We start from the raw sequence: 21,400 nt of genomic DNA on the forward strand, positions 1-21,400 counted from the left end.
CCCCACTCCTTAATAGCTAGAAACAGTTTTTAAGGCAAACCCAGCAGTGTCCCCTTGGAGGGACAGAGGAGGGGCAGCTGCACAGCTCATCCCCAGCCTCACCCTTGGGGGCAGGACAAGTGCCAGCAGGGGCATTTGGAGCCTGGAGCTCAGCACTGGGATCCCCATGCAGCAGCTTTGGAAGGCACTCGTGCCCCACATGTTCACTTCTCCAGCCTAGGAGAAGATCCACTGGGGCAGGGAGAGTGCCACAAGTCACCATGGGATGGTTGGTGAGCAACAAAAAATCCTTTTGCATCTACAGAAAGGGGTGGCCCTGAGATTTGTAGGTTGGTTTGTGGGGCCACACCCCTTCCCTCCCAAATGCCCAGCTCCAGCTGTTCCACCCCAGCTTCAAAGTCTCCCAAGCATCCTGCCCTGCCCTGAAAGAGCTGCCTGTGACAGCTGACTAGGAGTGGTACAGCTTTGCTTATCATTCATGCCCAGCACCAATTAAAAAGACTTAGTTAAGCAAAATGCAATTACACTGTCATGGATAAAAGGGATACAATTAATTAAAATGGAACACTTTCCCTCAGGAATGATGTTATTTCCAGATGCTCCCATCCCTGTCCCTGACCATTCCTCGTGATCTGAAGATGTTTGGGATGAATTGGAGTCTTTTGGGTAGTTTTTGTCCCATCTTGCAGGCTCACATGTATTTATGAGGTAAGTTAGCAATGACCCTTGAGGACACAAATCTTTTCTGGAGCCCTAAAACAGCATTTCCAAGGTATCTGACACTACCTTTCCAAGAAGATGAACATTTCAGAGAGGCTATCTGGTGCCAAGCTGAGAGTTTTCTCCTTTTGGGGAGAAAACTGAGCCTTCTGTCATCTCTGAAAGAATAGGGAACAGCCAGACACTCTGGGATATGTGTGTGGCTGGAAGGATTTTCCAAAATTCACAGGGAAGCAACTGAAGTGAGGTTTCCCATCTCAAGCCCCACAGGAGGGGGGGGAAGCTGAAGAACAAAATGTATACCAGCTAAAAGCCAGTTCTCCAAGTTTCAGAAGCCTGAAGTTATGCTGAATGCATCATAACCCACCTCCTTAGCAACATTATTGATGATTCCAGCTGCAGAGGTAAAAAAGGCAATTTAATGTCTTTAAGATAACATATTAAAATATGCAATAAAGGAATTAGTTTTCTCTATTATATTCATAAGACAGACAGGTAACCACTTTAATACACATGCAGGCTACATCTAAAGCCTAAACTCATCAATTCCTATATAGGTCACTAATTGTGTTCTCATCCCTCTCTTCTGAAGTCTTCTGATGTTTTAGATCACATCACCACAAATCTGCCAGCACATTTCCTCATTTTTTCTGTTAAACATCATAGTGGAGGGCAGCATCTGGCCTCAAAACCCCAAGACTTTTTTTCTGTCTCGCTTGGTGTCAGAACTGGTCAGGTTTTTCTTGGTTAACTCTTCCCACCACCATGGTCCAGCAAAGACCCAGCCAAGCCCCCAGTGCAGTGCACAAGCCCGAGCTCCAAGTGTTTCTGATCCTGCAGAGGAGCCAGTTTGGCCCTCACAGGGCTGGCACAACCATGAGCTGATGCAGGCAGCTGCTCTGCTGATTTTAACCCAAAGTGCTTAAACAAACTGTTAATGGTAGCTCCAAGTGATTATCCATTTATTTCAGTATTTTTCTTTTTCAAATGTGACCTAAAATCTATAAGTAATTAGTTATTGTACAAGCCACGGTATTGCAAAATGCTTCCCTTCATTTTTTATTCCGACTCTGAACTATAACTCCAAAATCATTCTAGTCACACCAGCCTTCAAAGGTCTAAATGCAGAGGAAGGGGGGCTAACTCCTTAGTATCTTTGAGATTTACAAGAATATTTAAGGATTTTCTGGGGACTCGGTGGGAGATGAAAAAAAAAGAGTTTTGCAGGCAAACAGTGAAACTTATGCTTCCAGTTCAAAAGGAGAGACACATCCAAACAGAGAAAGATTTAAAAGGTAAGATGCTAAATAAACATTGCTATTCAACAGCAGTCTTTGTCTTTTGAGTCCTAGGTTAAAATTACTTCACAGGGACTATAAATGCTCCTTTTTACTCTCCTTTGTTGGAGCGAAATGAATTTTAACCACAGAAGTTCCAGAGTGAAGAAGAATTGCCTCCTAAAACTCCTCCCAAGTCACCTAAATACCCCAGCAGAGAATGGCAGGAGAGGACTTTGGGAGCTGTTAAATGAGGTGAATAAGAAAGTAGTACACAAATTGCATTTATTATGGGTCTGCTTGTGATGTTTTGTATAAATGCTAACAAATAAGCGGAGCTGTGAAGGTGCTGGTTCCACACCATCAGGGTATCAGCAGCAAAAAGAAGCACAATTCTGCAATGACCTTGCCTTAGGAAATCCCAGTGGAGTCAAGGGATTCAGAGTGCTTTCAGGCTCAGGCCATAAATCACTCAAGATATGAATTACTGCCTTATTAGAGCAGATTCATAACTGTAATTCTAGATAAATACACAATTAGTGTGATCTCCTCTGATAACATGCCAACAGGAAAAAAAAAATGTCACCCCCTACTAAGCAGAGTAACTATTCAAAGGAGCTGCAGCAAACTTTCACAGATGTTGAAGCCAGCAGGATCACTGTAACAATCCCATCTGATCTTCTGCATGGTGCAGGGCAGAAAAACTCCCCCAGGGATTTCACATCATTGGGAAAACACAGCTTGTTTTCTAGGAAGGTGCCTTACCTTGGTTGAAAGTTTTCTCAAAGCAGAGAAAGCATTGTGTTCCTTAATAAAGCACCACATCCTTGCCTTATTAATTAATGTTCCAGCTCTCTCCCAGGGACTCCACTCCTAACCCATGCTGGGACACCTGAGGTCCTCCAGCCACCGAGTGCTGTTGCCTGAGGTCTGCTCAGACGAGGCTTAAGAGGTAAAATAAGTTTTCCTTAGCACAGTTAACTTCACCTGGCAGGGACAAACCCACAACCAGGTTTTGGAAGAGCTGCTTACAGCTCCAAGCAAGCAGCACATCTCTAAAGGGATGCTAATGCCCTTGCCAGAGTTTAGAGAAATGAGGAATGTGCAGCACATGCCAAGATCAAGCCAGAGGTGACCTTGATAGTTTTACTTCTGCTCAGCATCTGAAAGGGTATTTCTGGAAGGCTTTTGCCATAATAGCTGTGGCTCACAGGAACACTGGGACTCTGCTTTTGCTCTGATTTTAAAGGAGATGTTTGACTTTACAGATAGAAGGAGCTCGTTGGGAGTAGAAGGCTCTCAGCACACTTCTGAGGCCCTCAAACTCTTTTCTGGGTGGAAATGAGATCAAACTAAACTAAAGTGGCACTGTTTGCATGAGTAACAACTAATCCAAATTACCCAGGGCTGAGAGCTGAGGATCCCAGGGCTAAAAGAACAAGGGTGTTTTTTTCCACACATGGGTAAAGATTGTTGACTCAACTTGCAGGGCTATAAAATTTCTCCAGTAACAAGCAGGGACAGACTCCTACAGCAATGCTGCAGGGAAGGGAAATACCCTGTCTCTGAAAATCCACTTATTTCAACCAGACTGAAAGAGCTGCATAAGACTATAAATGGATCTGGCTGTGGTTAAGGGGTAGATGAGAGAAGGAAGAACACCTTTTGCTTCTCCATTGTTTTTACTTCAAAACAGCAAGATTAAGAGTGGGGAAGTCCCCTGCTTCCAGTTTATTTGCTTTAGAAGTCTTTTTGAGTCCCCCGGCGCAATCTGGCATGAAGAGGGCAGAAGAAGCTCTTTTCTGGACACAGCGTTCTGGCACACTCTGCCTTTACACATCACGGACTGGGAAATGTGAAAAAAGTCACTTTTTCAACATTTTCCTTTTGTTGCTCCCGGATGCACAGTGCCACTTCCCATTACTGGCCAGCATGTCAGCTGTGACCTGCTGGGGGAGACACGCTGTGACCCTGTGGGACAGGCTCAGCACGCCGAGGATGTGAGGGTAAAATGTACATCCTCAGTAAACATGAGGGGCCCAGATCAGTGAGGGGTCCTGAGCAGTGAGACTTCAGCAAAAGGCCTCCGAGCATCCCCCAGCACGGGAGATGAAGCAGAGAGTTGTGACCTAGGTCACATCTGCAGCTGGTATAAATCAACATCGCTCTGTTGATAACTGGGGAAATACATGGATTTGTTCCTGCTGATAATTCAGCCCTGTTTTGATAATTTCTTTTATTTTGCCCAGCTCTCTAAAACACTGCTTAGCTCCTGGTGAGTCTGCTCTTGGGCTTGATGGTGGGTTGTGTGTGCAGCCTGGGAGGAAGGTGAGAGCCCGGCAGCAATAGTGAGTCCTTCCTCAAATGCCTGGGCAACCAGGAAAAGCATGCCTAAGGCTAGGAATCCTGAAGTTTTCTAGTGCAGGTAACAGTAGGGACTCTTCCCAAAATGGTTATTTAAACAAGACATTTTAAATTGAGCTGCACTGATTATTAGAAAGCGCAGTGATTTTCAATCACACGCCACAAAGGCATTATAAAACTGCCGACAACAGCATTTCATCAACACCTCTGGTTCCAGCTTCTCCCACCTTGACACTTCTGCAGTTTAACCCTAATTATTGCTGCTTGCCCTGTTATGATGGATGTAGTCCCAAGCCATCCTTCTTCTCTGTGCCATTAAGCTCTCAAGGATCCTGATTTCTTCACTTAATGTGAAGTGATGAAATGGATTCTGGCAACAGAGATGCAAAGACAGAAAGCTAAAATTCTGTTGAAGTATAAGAGCAGAAGTGAGTTGTGTAGAGCTTTCATCCAAATTACTTTAAAGGGGACATATTTCATAGAATCATAGAATATCCTGAAGTTGGAAGAGACCCACAGGGCTCATCGAAGTCCAGCTGCTGGCCCTGCACAGGACCACCCCAAGGTTCATACCATATGTCTGAGAGCATTATCCAAGTGCTCCTTGAGCTCTGACAGGCTTGGTGCTTCCAGAACCCGAGCACCCTCTGGGAGAAGAGCCTTTTCCTAAGGTCCAACCTAACCCCCTCTGACACAGTTTCATGTCGTTCCCCCAGGTCCTGTCACTGGTCACCACAGAGCAGAGATCAGTGTCTGCCCCTCCTCTTTCCCTCACAGTGCTCTCCTGTAGACTGTGATGAGATCTCCCCTCAGCCCCCTCCTCTCCAGGCTGAACAGACCAAGTGACCTCAGCTGCTTCTCACATGGCTTCCCCTCAAGGCCTTCACCATCCTTGTTGCCCTCCTTTGGATACTCCCTAACAGTTCAATATCTTTCTTTTATCGTGGTGTCCACATTTGGAGAGGAGAAATCTTCTCCAATGTAAAGGGCTTGCTCCCCAGCTAACATCAAGTACCACAACCTAATTAAGTATTTGTGGATCCCTTCCCTACCTATTGAAGTATTTGTGAGTCCCTTCCCTTATCTTTAGAGGGTAGTTTTAGTTTTTCCCTTCTATTCAGTTGTACATCTTCTGCTCTTTAGCTCTAACTGTTCCAAGATGTTCATCTGATATGAATTTACAAACCAGATGATAGCCATCATTTTCACATTAAGGAGGAAAACTCATGTACTGTTTCAAAGGCTTTAACTCTTAATTTATTTTCAGACCTGTATGTACTGCTCTGTTCATATTTCTGACATTTAGTTTCCAAATACTCCACCTTTTTCAAACAAGACCATGGTAGCTGGCAGTGTCTGAAAACACTGATACTGTTAATCAGCAAAAGTCTTGTTGAATTGAAAGAAACCCAAACTTGTCTGTCTTGCATGACAAACAACTAATGCAATGTTGACACATTGAGGCATGGAGCAGAGAGCAGATCTCTAAGGCCTTTAAGGTTGGTTGAGACAGAAAATATTTTAATCACAGCTGAGAAAGGAAGAGATCACTGTCAGGTTTGGATAGGCTCAGTCAGGTGCTCAGCTGGTGTAAATAAACTCAACTCTGTTTGACCTCTGTGAGGTCAAAACCGTTTATACCCACAGTTATTTTTCCTAAATGAGGTGAACATGTAAAATCCCTTCCTGAGTAAGGGATTCAGCAAGCTTGAGCACTACAATTCTCTCTAAAATCAGGAGGAATGAGCAGTCTGAAAGAGGACCACACAAGCTATTGCAAGCTGTCAAGGGAAAAAAGGCTGCAAATCAAAGAATATTAAGTTCTTCTCCATTAAAAGTACAGATTAAGTGGATATAGCTGAAAGGAGCTCAGACACTTTTCTTCCTTTGTGTTCTTGATGCAGCAGAAGAGAGTTTGTCCTGGCAGCAGCATTTCAGGCAAACTGGAATAAGTCAAATGTGTAAATACTGAGTCTGAGCCATCCCATCTGTCCCTTGAGGGTGGCTGAGAGAGTTACCTGGCAGGTGATATGGTCAGTACCTGGATGGAAAGTAGAGAAGCACAGATGAGAGGAACATCCAGCTTTCAAAATGGTCAGAGGAAAAGAAAGTCTAAACTGACCCCATAGTGAAGAGCAGAAATGCAGGGAACCTCCAACACAACATCAAAGTCCCACATTATTATGAAAACAAAGTGATATTTTCAGGGAGTTAGAGATTAGAAATTAGAGTTTGGGCTTCAGAAGTATTTGTAACCACAATCAAGTCAAATTTGAGGAAAAAAGAAACTTCATATTGTCACTGAAACTTTGGGAAAAACAAAAACTGTCCAACAACATTTTTAGTGTAAGAGAATCAAGGCATTCCTTTATTCTGTCCAGGATGTGCAACAGAAATCATTTCACCCACACATAGCCTGGGCTGTGCAGAGAAAATCATTAAATGACACATGAATTTTACCAGATTTTTCAGATACTTATAGAGTCGAAGTCCGGAGAAACTCATTGGTTCAATGTCCATTGGCCCCAAGTTACACAGTCCTTAGTGTTTGGTTTCCTGTTGGTAATCAATCTTTGATGTTAATTAGGTTCTCCTTCTTGGTTCTCTCATCTTTCTTTTCCCAGGCCAGGTGTCTCTGACCATGGTTGTTATCTTTTGTGTATCTTCTGTGCTACTCCCAGTCTGTTGAGGTGTTAAACTCATCAGCCTTGAGTGATGAAACAGACTTTTGAAAAGAAACTTAAAATTCCTTTTTCCCCAGGGCAAAGGCGCACAAAAATTCCCTGAGTTATATAAAACAATTTTTAAACTTGGTATCTTTTCCAACAATATCAAGCCTAAAAAATCTTGGCACAGCAGATATAAGAACTGGAGCAGTAAGAGACTCTTTTTACAAGCTTAAAAAAACAGAAAAACTTGAGATTGAGCCAAAATGCATTTTTTTTTCTGTTTTCTTACCAAAACTAAAAGCAAAAATATTACCATTTCTAGGGAAAGTGAGTGTTAAAGATTTTACCAAGTTTGCATATAATCAATCCACAGTAATTTAGAGGTGGTCCCAACAATGAGGAAAGCAGCCTTATCTGTCCCAGGCAGAAGTGGCCAAAAAGAAGAGTTCAGCTCACCCAGCTCTGTGTTTGTGCCACACTGAAACCAATTTAATCCTAATGTCCCTGTACCCACCCTGCCAATAAGCACTTTTGAGCATCCCAGCTAATTTCTGGAAACTTTGTCAATGGTAACCATCTGTCATTGGGAAAACACTAGAAGGGGGATTAGTAACAGACTGGCAGGGAATACTGGAAAACTGGCAATATACTTCACTGAGTACAGATGTAAACACAATGAGGACATTGTTTTGAAATTAAAGGAAGAGCAGGAAATTTTGCAGTGTTCTCCTCAGTTGGTTTGTTGGGGATTTTTTTTTATCCTTGCCACATCAGTGTGAAAAAAAGGCTGGCAAGTGAAAAGACTAATAAGAGGGCACAAATGTAAAATTTTGGGGAGTTTCCCTGGGGTCTGCTGTCCCTCCCCTTACTGCTCAATTGCCACCATTACTGCACGTGAGGTGCATGCTTATGCTGCTGCTGAATGAATGCACAGATGCATCTCTGTTATCCTTAGGAGCATAAACTGCTTCTTCTAAAAAATGCATTGCCTGGTGCTCAAACACACCTAACGAGCTCCTTCTGCCTTGTTTGTTGGAATATGGCACCTTCTGCTGAGACTAAGATAAAACAGAAAGAGCACAGAAACCTCCTGGAAAAGCTAAATGGGGGGACTTAATTGCCTCAGCAGTTTTGCTTCCAAAATTAGAGGGGAAAATGTTTTACAGATGAGAAGGTTTTAAAGTGCGCCAATCACAATGAGAGAGATTCCTGTTTGAAATGCTGATGGTCGAGACATATCCAATGCCATGTTCATTGCAGAAGGGGAAAACATTCAGAGAACTGCCAAAAAATGTCATCCAGGGAGGGAACCTCTCCCCAGATCTTGTCTCCACTAATAAGAATTTGCTGGCACTTCTGAAGGCAGATGTATCTTCTGCTGAAAAAAGTCTTTCCCATTCTCTCGGTGAAGGAAGACACGCTCCTTGGCTGGTGTGAATCCATACACTGCTGCTCCTGCTAGCATCAAAATGTCATTAAAAATCACAGCCTGAGAGGCATTACTGCAGCAGGAGAAGTCTCTGGCAAGGGGCAGCCTTTGGCTGGAGGCTGTGGCTTGGCAAGGGTCTGTAGCATTGCTGAAGCAGACACAGGGGCCAGAGAGTCCCCCAGAGTGGGGCAAAAAGCATGAAGGCAAATCTGCAATTAGTAGGGAAATGAACAGGATCCTCAGGAGTGAAGGCTTCCTGGGATTGTTCCCACATCTCTCCACTCCCCTCTTTCATCACCACTCTTGGGGATCAGCCTGGAGTTAACCAAAGTGATGGAAACACTTCACCAACTTTGACAGACTTTGGATCTGGCTTTTCATGACATTTTATCCTCTCATACTATTCCAAAAGGTCCTACACGACAACCGTGAGGCTGAGATTTTCAAGTCTACTCCCATCACTTTTAACAGAGACTTTTCTCCCACCTGCCGAGACAACCCCGAGCCACGCACGTTAATAATTAAATAACAGCTGAGCACCAGGGGAGGGGAAGTGACAAAGCTGCCAAAATCCTTCCGAGATATTTTGACAATCCACAGCCTGAAAAGATTTTAAATGAGGGTCTGGCCCCTTGTTACTCTCCCACTTTCTCCTGGGTATCTTTAAGCATCACACGGATTACGCCTCATCCATCCCAGAGACGCATATTGATATCATAACAATACTTCCCACGCCGGACTACCCAACAGCGAGCCGCAGACACAGTGATTAACAACTGCTTTTGCCCCTGTGCCTTTCGGACTCCCATCAAAGCAGGATTTGTCCCAATTAATCAGAGGCAGTGCTCCTTGCTGCCGCGCCGTCTGCGCGCAGCCGATGCCGGGCGCTCATCCCGGATGCTGTGCGCGGCTCTAACCTTTCGCTGGAGTCTGCCGGGAGCTGCTGCTCATTTACACCCAAAGCACAGCGGGGAAAAGGGCAACCAAACATCATTTACCTGGAAGTGAGGTTAAAAGTGGTTTACCAACTTGATGGTGTTTGGCGTGGAAAGCAGGACACTAATTAACACCTACCCATTGATTAATATTGACCGGCTTCTTGCCTTGTGCAAGTTTTAAGCGGGTAATGCCTAAATTTATTTTTGCTTCAGTTTTACCTGTACCAAGAATATTTTGGCTGAACTTTGACCAAAGGTAAACTTCCTTCTGACCTGACATCTTAACACAGAGAAGACTTTCACCTCCACTGATGACTGTAAGCAGTTCTGCTCTGGGAGGTGTTCCTGCCCTCAGTGGGAGAGTGCCCCAGGACACCCTGACCCAGTACCTCTGACATTAATGAGCCTTGACACTGCTTCCAAACTCTTAGGGCCAAATCCTGCTGCCCACAAGGCTGGGACATTGTGACATGCTCCCCTTGCCTCGGGACCCATGACCAATTTCACTGCAGGCATGTTAGAAATACCCAGCATGAAGGCACAGATCCTCTGTTTCTTTGAAAGATGTCATATTTATTTATTTAGCAGTGGCATCCTCCTGGTGCCATTGCAGTGATTGCAATGCACATGATCTCAGCACCCCAAGAGCCCTGCTGATCCCACAGACAGAAGCTGGGCTATTTCACCCCAAATAAGAGAGAAGACCTGCCCCAAGCTTTGTGATTGCCCCTGGATGCCTGTGACAGAATTAACATATCCTTATTGCCAGGGTGGGCCTCTTGGCACAGGAATATGGTCCCGATTCCTCCTCTGAAGGTGCTGGGTTTCACTTCCCACCCACCCATGGCACATTTAATTTGTTAATATGAGATACAAAATGAAAGCCATCCACTCACCCACCTGAGGCAGGAGGAAGCCTGGATTCCTGAAGTTAACAGACACTGAAAGAGGGGAAATTGGCTTTCCCGTGAATCTTTCCCCAAAAAAAGCCAGCATGAGGCTCAAAACTCACCCACAGGTGGGACCTCCCAGGTTCCAGGAGACTCCATTTAAAGGAGGGAGGTGATTCTGGAGCCATGGCAGGAGTACAAGCACCTAAGGCTGATCTTCCTCCACAAACTGTCTTTTGGGCTGGCCAAAGCCCATTGAAGCAGCTGCTACAAAAAGCAGAGCAGGTGGGAGAACCCTTCAGGAAGGAAAGACAAAGCCTTGAAGTTGTATCTGCCTTGGCAGGCCTTGAAATACAGCCCTTGCTTTGTACTGTTTTCTTTTGTTTTGTTTTTTCATGGTTTTGGGGGTTTGGTAGTTTCTTTTTTTTTTTTTTGGTTTGGTGTTTTTTGGTTTTTTTGGTTTTTTGGGGGTTTTTTTTGTGGCTCTTTAACTGGTGTTTATTAAAAAAAGACTACTTTTGAAACTTGAAAGATCTTTTTCCAAATTGCCATGTTTTCTCTCATCCTCCAAAAACTTTTCTCTTGACTTGAGTAAAGACCCTCTGCAACTTTGAAAACTACTTTGATTCAAAGTCTTAATAAAAACCTTTAAGGCATCTTACTGTCCTTGCCTAGAGGGGTGAATTCTTGTTTTCTTGTTGGCAGGGTGGAAAATGCTGACAGCAATGGCAGCTCCAGGAAAAATTAATTTTTTGGGCAATGTGGTGGGCTTTTTTGTCCTAGCAATTAGAAAGAATTGTTATATAGGGGTTTATACCTTCAACTATAGAAATATTAAAGCAAGTATTTGCTAAATTTAAGCTATTAAAAGACTTCAATGCTGTCAAGAATCAATCTGGTAATTTTCTTTCTCACCTCCCTTTTCAAGATGGGATGACTTTGCACTCTGGAGTCATGCTGTTCACTTCAAGATTGACCTGACTGTTATAGGACAGTGAAACAATCCCAGCTGCAGTGTGATTTTAATCAAACCAAACATTCTAAAAACAACAAAAATAAACCCATCACTTTTTTTTCTAATGCAAAACTGGTACAGCACACCCTGAGCAGTGAGACTGCTGGCTTAGCCACTGCTGATGGGCACCATTTTGCAAGTTTGGTTTGCTTCATTGATTGTTGGGTTGGTTTTAAGGATAGATCAAAATGATCTATCACATCTTACCCATCACAGATCAATAACCCAACCTGTTCTTGCCCGTGTCCTGTCCTCCTACCTCCTAACCACCGAACTAGAACAAGCATTAAAGGACTCTGAAATCACTCCTGGCCCAAGAAATATGCAGTAGACAGAGATCTCACTCTGGGCCAAGTTGCAGAAGCACATTTTGTTCTCTGTGCCCCAGAGCCCCCAAGTAAGCATCCTGAAAACCATTCTTCAAAATGTTCTGCAACTTAGCCTGAAATGCTAAGCACAACTGAGGCAACCTCAGCCTTTAGGAGCTGCTTCATGGCTCAGGCTGTTTCAGCACTCCTGTTTTCTGCTAAGGGCTCAGGGTTTGCTCCTACTTTATGACTGTGCACCAGGGACAGCTGGTCTAGTGATCAGGGGAGAGATGAAGACTATTCCTAATATATTAATGTAAATAGAAGGATGGAAATTATTTAGATCTGTGGTTTAACGGGAAAAAGTTATTTCTTTGCAATTGAAGCCTGGTCTCTCCAAAACAAAGGGAAGGCTGAATTTGGTTCATCTATTTACAGGCAGATCACTGCACCAGGCTGCAGACAGTGCTTGACTGACACAGAGATTTTGGAAGCTCTGTGAGTGATGAGTCATGTCCCTGTAGGAGTCTCCCTCAGCCCCTGCGTGGGCACAGGACAGCCAGCCTCTCCTCTGGGCGGGTGCACAGTCATACCCAACACATCAATAAATTGCACTCTCCAAGGCTCATAACTCAGCCAGATCAGTCCCAGTTTTCAGTGGAGCACCCAGCTACACTCATCAAGGAGACCCGTTCCCCTGCCAGGATTTACCTGTCTGCCCCCAGCTGCTTTGACTGTGCAGATGCTGAAGACAAAGTTGCAATGACTGTTTGCTGGAGGAAATAAAGAGGTTTTTTGTACTCTCACATTGCAGAGTGAGCAGGCCAGGTCAGCTCACAATCACTCCCATCCATACAAAAAAACCACATGAAAAGCAACAGATCTGCTAACCCTTCTGTCCAGAGAGAGGCCAAGGTTTGGAATCGATGCTCTGGGAGGCAAATAGAGAAATCCTCTTTAATCACCAAGAGACCTGGACACCTCTTTAATTATCTGTGCTGATCACCCCTGCAGCCTGGCCTTGTCTGGGTGCTCACCCAGGGCTGAGGGGGGCAAACGTCCTGCTGAGTCCTTGGAGGTCACCTGCCAAAACTGAGCAGCTGCAGCCTCTGCCATAAAACTTACTTTTCTGACACTTACTTTTTATGAATTTCTACAAGGTGCCAGGGAAGAGATTTTCTTACAGGGAGAGTTGACTGAAGCAGCAGGAAGACATGAAAAATGCCCATTCTCCCCCCACTTTCTCATTCATTGGTAAATTAATGGGAAGCATTTGCAAAGGACACAGGCATTGCAGCCCACGCTGCACACTGGGTTTCCCCCTCCCACGTAACCTCACAGGTAAACAGCATCACCAAGGTCTGGCTTTGTGACAAAAGGCACCCACCATGGCCAGAGCCAAATCTTTAAGAATCACTCTCCAATTAAATTAAAAACATTTCTTGCAATAGTGCAATTCAGAGTCTAGGCTTAAGGGAGGATTTTTGAATGCCAAGTAATCCATTAATTAAAAGTTTAAAAACCCACCCTTAGTTTATTACCTGCTATTCTGAGGTGAGAAACTTATACCCAGCCTCTGCAGAATGCAGCCACATTGACTACAAACAGGATTACTCACAGGAGCTTTTCATTTGTACGTTTTCTGTGGAGCTTGAAGGTCACACATTAAGGAGGGCTACAACCTCCTTCAAAAAACAGCAAGGGAGAACGCATTACCTCTGCTGCTGCTGCTTATTCAAGGAAACAATAAATGCCTTTCTTAAACGGCATAAATTGAGCTGTGCTGATGTTTCACAATGGCACAAATTGGTTATCTTATTTAAATGTCAGGCTGTTTGCTCCTGGATGGGATCTGAGCCACTCCACCATGACAGACAAAATTAACTCAACATCTCTGAAGAGGCAAGGGCCAGCTCAGAGAGCCCAGCACAGCTCATTGGGCTGGTTAAAGCATGTCTGCAGGGACACATCACTCTGTCCCACACATGCAGCACTTTGCCACTCATGACCCAATGATGTGAGTCTCCAGAAGTTGAGATTTGACACGACCAAGCCAGAAGGACCTTTGGCTCTTCAGTGATCCCTCTCGAGACACTGGAGCGTGGAGAAGCCACTGTGTGCCTGCTGTGCCCAAGCAAATGAAGGCAAATGGGCAGCCACAAATTCCTGACCACACCAGATCCCCCAATCCCTGCCTGTCACAGAGGTGACACAGATGTCACCTGTCTACCTTGTTTCTGCTGGCAACAACTCCAAACCCCTCACAGGTGTGGTAGTGCTACAAAGACGAGGTGAGGCTGTCTCCCATCTCCATTCCCAGCCCTGGGCAGCACCAGTGATGTGCAGCACATGCCTGAGGACTCCCTGTTCTCATCAGGGACACAGTGGAGCTTGTTGGGGAGCAAAATGAACTCACCTTGGTCTTGCCTCTGGTCTCTGCAGTAATTAGTTGTGCCCCGGATGACCCCTGGGCCAAAAATCATACATCTGAAGAGTTCCTTTTATTTTGAATTAATTTTCAGATATTTTAATTGTCTCCTTCAGCACACTTCAATGACATCTATTTTTTAAAAATGCCTTAATTAAAAGCCCGACTTTCAGAACTTAGAAGGATAGCAGTGGAAGTGTCACGGGGCAGATGCACTGACTCTTATCCCACCAGATACCAACGGGGTTGATGATCTTTTCTTTTTTAAGAAAACGAGTTGATCTGTCTGGTCCACAAAATGTCTGCTTGAGACCAGAGGAGCCACCTGAGAGCAACTCCACGAGGTTCATTAGTAAGCACCAACACACACCAAGACAGGAGCATCTTTTCCAAAATAAGCACCCATGACATGTACTGCTCCCTGGCCACAAATCCTCTCCTATGGGAGACAGCCACCCTCCACAGGTTTTATCAGCCTGGACTGGTGACTGGGGCCATCTGCAATCCAGCTTTACCTGCCTCCTGAACCTGCTAGTATTACAACTCCTGCCCCTGTGGTATGTGCAGCAGCCACCCAGCCTGTGTCCCCTGGCTTGCATCACAAAGGATGCAGAGTCAATTTTTCTCAGGACCATCTGTAACTTATGCACTTCTGTGATTCTTTTTCCTCACTACTTCTGACATTTTGGTGTGTTAGCTTTGTTCAGTGCCACTGCAACTCCTCCTCTCAGCTGTGGAAAAGAAAGGCTGGGTGGGTGGAAAGCCTTCTTGAAAGATCACAGACAAAACAGAATGGCAATGGGGGCAGCAGCACAGCCAGGCTCTCTCCTCAGATGTTGGGCTGCTTGTCTGGACAGTACCAAAGAAAAGTCCTAAAATGGTTTTGGGACAAGGACACACAGCCCATGGTAGTGCCATATGTGCATTGAAGGTCTCAGATATGTGACCTGACATAGGCAGGAGCCATCCTCCTGGACTCAGCCTCTAGGAAAACCCTCCACATTGGAAGAAAACAGTCCCAGCTGTCTAAGCTAAACCTTGTTAGTAGTAGGAAGGCTGCAGACTTCCTGGGAGCTCCCCAAACTCGGCATCTGTGTGGTCCCACAGAGCAGTCTGCGAGGCACGGGTCAGCCTCGCTTCTTAGCATCTTCATCAGGTACCACATAATGACACAGATTCTGAATGCTAAATAAATCATGTCTTTCATAAGCATTTATTGCTCATTAGTTTGGACACCGAGCTAATGAATGACTCATTTGTCTTCTAAATCCCTAATGACCATTAATTAAAGAATTAACCCGGCTTGCTGAAAAATGGAAGAAACCAACCGACAATTATTTACAGATATATACAAAAAAAATCACAGCTTTTTTTAAGATTCCAGGATGCTTTGTCAGGGGATTGCAATCACTCACCAAAGAGCTGTTCTTTAATTTTCAGTTGGAAAGCTTCAGAGCATTTCTGCTGGCAATTGCTAAGTGGCTGAATGATTGCTCCCCATTGACAAACGAGGGGCTGGCAGGTCGCAGGTGGTTATGTGCATTCATATAAAGCAGCACGATGCGAGTCAGTGCTGCTTAGCTGTGTGTGTCACCTTTTCATAACAACAAAGAAAAATACCTCCAAAGGTTCCCACTGTTTTGCTTATTAAGCAGTTGACTGATTGCTCCAGACTGGCAAGTGACACGGTGAAAGGTACTAGGTGTTGCTGCTTTCTGGTGTGCTAGAGCTGCCCACCTTCTTTTTGGGCTTACAGATTAGTGAGGGGCACAGCCAGAAGATGAAGATTTTGGTGGCTTAAATATTTTTAAGTACCCATTATGCAACGTGTTCTTGTCTACCTCTCCTGTTACAGAGCAGCTCCTTCTATTTGCTCTGAAAACAACAGAAAAAATACTTGACTGACCACTTGAGACACAAAAGTTTCCATGGAGGCCGACAGGGGGCTTGGTGTAATTGGGAATCCGGTGAGGAAGCACTAGGAAGCATTTTTTTGTGTTTCCTTTGAACCTGCTGCTCACAAGTGAATACTTGTGTTCAACAACACAGTGAATAATCCCCTGGTCACTCCATCCATCACCTTCAAGATATCACAGCTTCTAGCTCATCTCCCTCAGAGTCATTTATTTCCCAAGAGGAAGAGTCCAGTCTGTTTAGTGTTTGTCATTTGGAAACTCTTGCATGCCCTTGGTCATCCCCTACCCTTCTCTGCGTCTCTCCTGATGGATGAACAACACTGTTGGCTTCACTGGAATCAGTAGAAGCATGAAGTTGGGATTGCAGTTAAAAGTTTGTTGGTTTCATGTGTGAATTTTAATTTTTTCAAGCCATATGCAGTCTCATAATTTCAGTGACACTGGGCTGGATTAGAAAAAGTGCTGGTTGAGTCACTACAGGCTACAAAAACACAGCCTTTGCACGGACCCAGTTGTCTGAATCACTCAGTAGCTTGCAGGATCTCAGTATTAGATGATGCAATAGCCAATACATGCCTTTGAACTTCACAATACTAATTTAATTTATGCCCTGCAATTTACATATTCAAATGTTTGTCGCTCTGATTTTTTTAAGATTTTCTAAGTTTTCTGATGTTGACATTTTTGTAGTGAACTTTCTTACACACTTTCTGTAAATAACTAATTCTTTTGCATTTTTTTATAGAGGAGGAGAAATTTGATGGACTGTTGGTTTGTCCAGTGTCAGTGGAGAGGCGGCACTGTCACCCTCCAATCCACTGTCACTTTTGGAAAACTATAGATGTTGGAGTCAGAAAATAAATTTCCCTTTTCTCTTCACCTTGAGAACAGCAGCGTGTGCTTGTGGTTTTTTGTGTCCTATAGTGACAAATGTTGGCTGCTGATGGTGGAAATGAGACCTCATATTGCCAAAACAAAGCATTCCAAAATCAGGTTAGATGTCATCGTGCCTCCAGAAAGCACGTACGGTGGAACATTCTTCCTGGAGAGAGATTTTTAATCTGTGGTTTCTGAACCTGTGCAGTCTGCTGAGCTCACGTTTCCAGGCTCTTTGGATTAGCTGCTCTCTTTGCCAGTGTCTCAGCACCTCATGGTGACTCAACCCATGATGAGGCTTTTGCTGCAGAATCTTCTCTGCAGCCACTCCTCTGTGTCTGCCTCTGCCTCGCCCAGGGTCTCCTCTGGCAGACGTCATAGCTGTGGGCATTTTCTGGTGTCTGAGGTGGGACTGCCACCATAAAAATTTTTAAAACACCCCAAAAAATGCAAATTACATCAAATTTGTAACCTCCCCTGTTTAAGCTACTGCTGGACGGGGCAATGCTTAAGATCTCAGTATGTTTGATGGACTGGAAAAAACATTTCCCAACTAGCCCTGCCTAATTATAGCCTCATTAACAGGAGAATGGACTGTACTGAGCCATTGGCAAAACCAGGCTGCCACAAAGGAAAAACTGGGAAATGCCTTAGATTACATGACCTGTGGCACTTCCAGGCTGGAACACCTGTGGCTGTCTCAGGAAGGACCCATCCAGACATCAGGAGTGTGCTTACATAAATATGCCTGAGCCTGTATTTCTCATTTTCCACACGTGGTAATTGGCAGTAGGTGATGCCATCCCCAGCTGTCCCCCATCCAGAGCTCACCCCCAAGGTTCAGCAAACACACCTGCCCTGCGTGGGCACACCTCTGGGGCTGCAGCAGGTCACTTTGGTACAGCTCCAGCCGCTTTGAACTGACAGGATGGGACAAAACAATCACCACAAAGCTGGACAAAAAAACAAAAACCGTGGGGCTTGGTGTTCTAGAATGACATAATAGACTACCTTGGACTCAGAGTCTGCAGCTCCTGGGTGAGAGGTGAAAAATGAAGGTGGAAATCACCAGCTGGGGTGAATACAACATAGATACATGACTAAAAACAGGCTGAGCTCACCCAGAACCCAAACAACCCCACGCTACAATGACCACTGCACCTAGAAGTCCTCTCTTTTTTTCTTTTTTTTTTTTTGTTTAATAAACTGGTGTGTAAGCAGAAGGAAAGACCTAGTGCATGGACTAATTTTTAATTGTTTAATTGACTTAATTGATTGCCTTCCATTATTTTTTTTCCCTCCTGGCCATCTCCCATCCTCCCAGGCACACACCAGTGCAACCCAAATTGCTGGCAGAAGCAGGATGAGAGCAAGCAGAAGCGTTGAAGGTGGGTGTTTGGCAGCAGAGCCGGGAGCCTGCTCCATGTTCATCACTGCTGGGAGGACAGCAAGGAGCCAGAAAGTTTCATCATGTCCGAAAGAAAAGAGGAGAGTAATGAAAGACTGCTCAGATGGTGCTGCGGGGTGCCGAGGGTAATAAATCAACCAGAAAGAGAGTCAAAACAAACAGGAGCAAAAACCTATTTTTGTGCTGAATTTTGAGCTTGCTTTGTTTAAGTTTGGAAGCATTTAGTGAGGGCAAGTCATTGTTTTTATATAAAGCATTTGCAGTAAAATTCCAGTTTCTCTCCAGGCTCTTTTGTTTAAATCAGAATGATTCTATTTTTTTTAAATCAAGAATGACCCTTCCACAAAGGCTTTTGTAAATGGCACATCTACAGAAATAATGTTTTAAATAGGATTACATTTTGCCCAAATTGCTTTTTAAAATAAAAACTCATGTTAATTTAAATGTGCAATTTGAAAAAACATTGACCAAAATCCTCTTAGCAGAAACCTTGGCCACAGTGTAATGAAGGGGATTTTTGTTCTTGATTACAATGAGGACCAAGATTAATCACAACATGATTTTGAGAAACAGCTGGATTTTTGGCTAGAGGGGAGGCAGTTTAAAAATAAAGTTGGCATAAAGATGAAAAAAAGGCTTAGACACTATGTTTAGCTAATTAGCTAATTATCCTATCCTAGCAGCCTACACAAAATGAAAATACTCTTAAAGGAGCATCAAACTCCTGAAAATTTCCAAAACATTTTTGGAAGCTGTTTTGCCTTCTGATTCCTTCCCTGAATTCCTCTTCTTTCCTCAGCCCAGCCAGTGATGGATTAAATCCCCTCTGTTCACTCTGGGGGTGAGGTGCAGGTGTGGACCTGCCCTGCTGGAGCTTCCCAAGCCTGAGAGCAAAACTGGCAGCAGTTGGGAGGGACATCCTGCTGCTCAGCAGCTCCTCTCCTGCACTCTCACACCCCAAATTGTGCAAAAAAAAGGATTATTTTACCCCCTTTCACCTCCTGGGAAACGTGCAGACCAACCCTTTGCTCTTGGGGCAGAGGAGGGGTATTTTTACACTTGCAATCAAAGCTGTAGTTTGATGTGTTAGTTTTAGCTCAGAAATGAGGAGCCTCCCATGCCAGACGCTCAGCAAGCACTGACTAAAGGGAGATTTCCAGCACAAGACCAGAGATAGCTGCAGACAACCAGGGTGAGAGCAAGGGCTGAAGCACCCAGCACTCAGTGCTGGCAGGGTGAGGTTAATGGCTGGGCTTGGTGATGTAGAGGTCTTTTACAATTTAATGACTCAATGATTCCACGACTTTGGGTCACCATCAAGTGATTATTTTGGAGTGGGACCATCTGAAGAAGGAGGTACTGAAGAACATGGAGGAACAGGGAGATTTACAGAGGGCAAGAGATAACCACCAACTGAAAAAGGAAACTCCATGGTGGCTCATCAAGCTGCATTTGTCTGGCGAGGAAGAAAGGTGGGAGCAGGGGAAGCTGGAGGAATAATGTAACACCAGAGGGTGATGGAGAGGTGGTTGCTTGTAGCTGCTGCACAGAAACTGCACGTAGGGCACAGGCACAGCCTGGATGCAAAGGAGTTGAGCTGGCAACCAGACATCCACTAGGAATGCCAAAAATGCAGGCACAGTAGTTTCTCCTCCCTGTACAGCTTAAGCCTCTGGTCTGTTCAGCAACCAGCGCCCTTCTGGTCAGCCACACCAATAAATCAATACCCACTGATTTTGTGAGGCCACATCTAACCCACCATACACCTCACTAAAGAGTTGTAACAACTTCTTTAAAACCATCATTCACTAGAGTCCAAAACAAAACACCTCTTGTTCAGCACAGAAAGGATGTGGACGTGCTGGAGTGAGTCCAGAGAAGACCCCAAAGATGCTCAAAGAGCTGGAGCATCTCTGCTATGGAGACAGGCTGGGAGAGTTGGGGTTGTTCAGCCTGCAGAAGAGAAGGTTTAAGGGAGAACTTAGAGCAACTTTCAGTACCTAAATAGGCTACAAGAAAACTTGTGAGGGGGCTTTTTATAAGGCCTTGTAGTGATAGGACAGGGGGCCATGTCTTTAAACTGAAAGGGGGCAGGTTTAGGTCAGATATCAGGGAGAAATTCTTTGCTGTGATGGTGGTGAGGCACTGGATCATATTTCCCAGAGAAACTGGGGATGCCCCATCCCTGAAAATGTTCAAGGCAAGGTTGGATGGGGCTTTGAACAACCTGGTCTCGTGGAAAGTGTCCCTGCCCAGGGCAGGGGGGTTGGAACTGGATGATCCTTAAGGCCCTTTCCAACCCAAACCATTCTGTAATTCTATGATTCCCAAAGACATTTCAGTCCTCAATAAAATGTCTTCAAACCTATCTTTTCCTGTAACAAATCTTAGAAATATTCTCCAGAACAGTCATTCTCGCTCTGGCTTATCCTTGGACTTGTGTTTTCAGCATCTCTGTTTAAAAGCCTGTCTCAAAGGTTTGACTTCCATGTGGTAAGCCATGCCCAGGAGCATTTCACTAATTGCTGTATGACCAATGGTCCTGGTAGTAGATCACAGTTTCAACATCCTTGGCTCAGGTGCAAACACAATTTCATAAGAGTCTTTTGATTTTAACAGCACATTGCTGGGCAATTCATCAGCTGCAGAATCTCTAAGCTGTAAGACATTGCTCTCCTCATGCTCAGTGTGAAGAACAACGTCAGCATTCAAGCCTGGTCTTGAGAGGCTCCTCACCCCAGCTGTCAGTGTGTGACCCCAACAACTAGTTTTTGACCTACTGAGTCTTTGCAAAAAAATATCCCTGATGGATACCCCAAACTTCCCAAACCTTGGCACGCTGCTGTCAGATGTAAGCAGATTTGACTGTTATTGCATGAAACAAGATACTAATAGCTAATAGGCAATTTATTTGGCGCTGTCAGCTTCATGATTATCCACCTCAGAGACATGGCCTAAGAAAACGTGAATAAAATGTATGGCCAGATCCTCATCTCTGCAAATCTGCCTCATTACCTCTATTTGTGCATGAGAGATTTTCAGTCTGACGCTTAATTCACGTGAAGGACCAATGTCAGCCACTGGGAAAGAAGCACTTCATCAAAAACAGGTTTGCCACAAAACACTCCGTGTAAAAGGAAGGATTTAAGTGTTTAGAAATTA

Source organism: Fringilla coelebs (assembly GCF_963513975.1).
Source record: "Fringilla coelebs genome assembly, chromosome: 7".
NCBI lineage: Eukaryota > Metazoa > Chordata > Aves > Passeriformes > Fringillidae > Fringilla > Fringilla coelebs.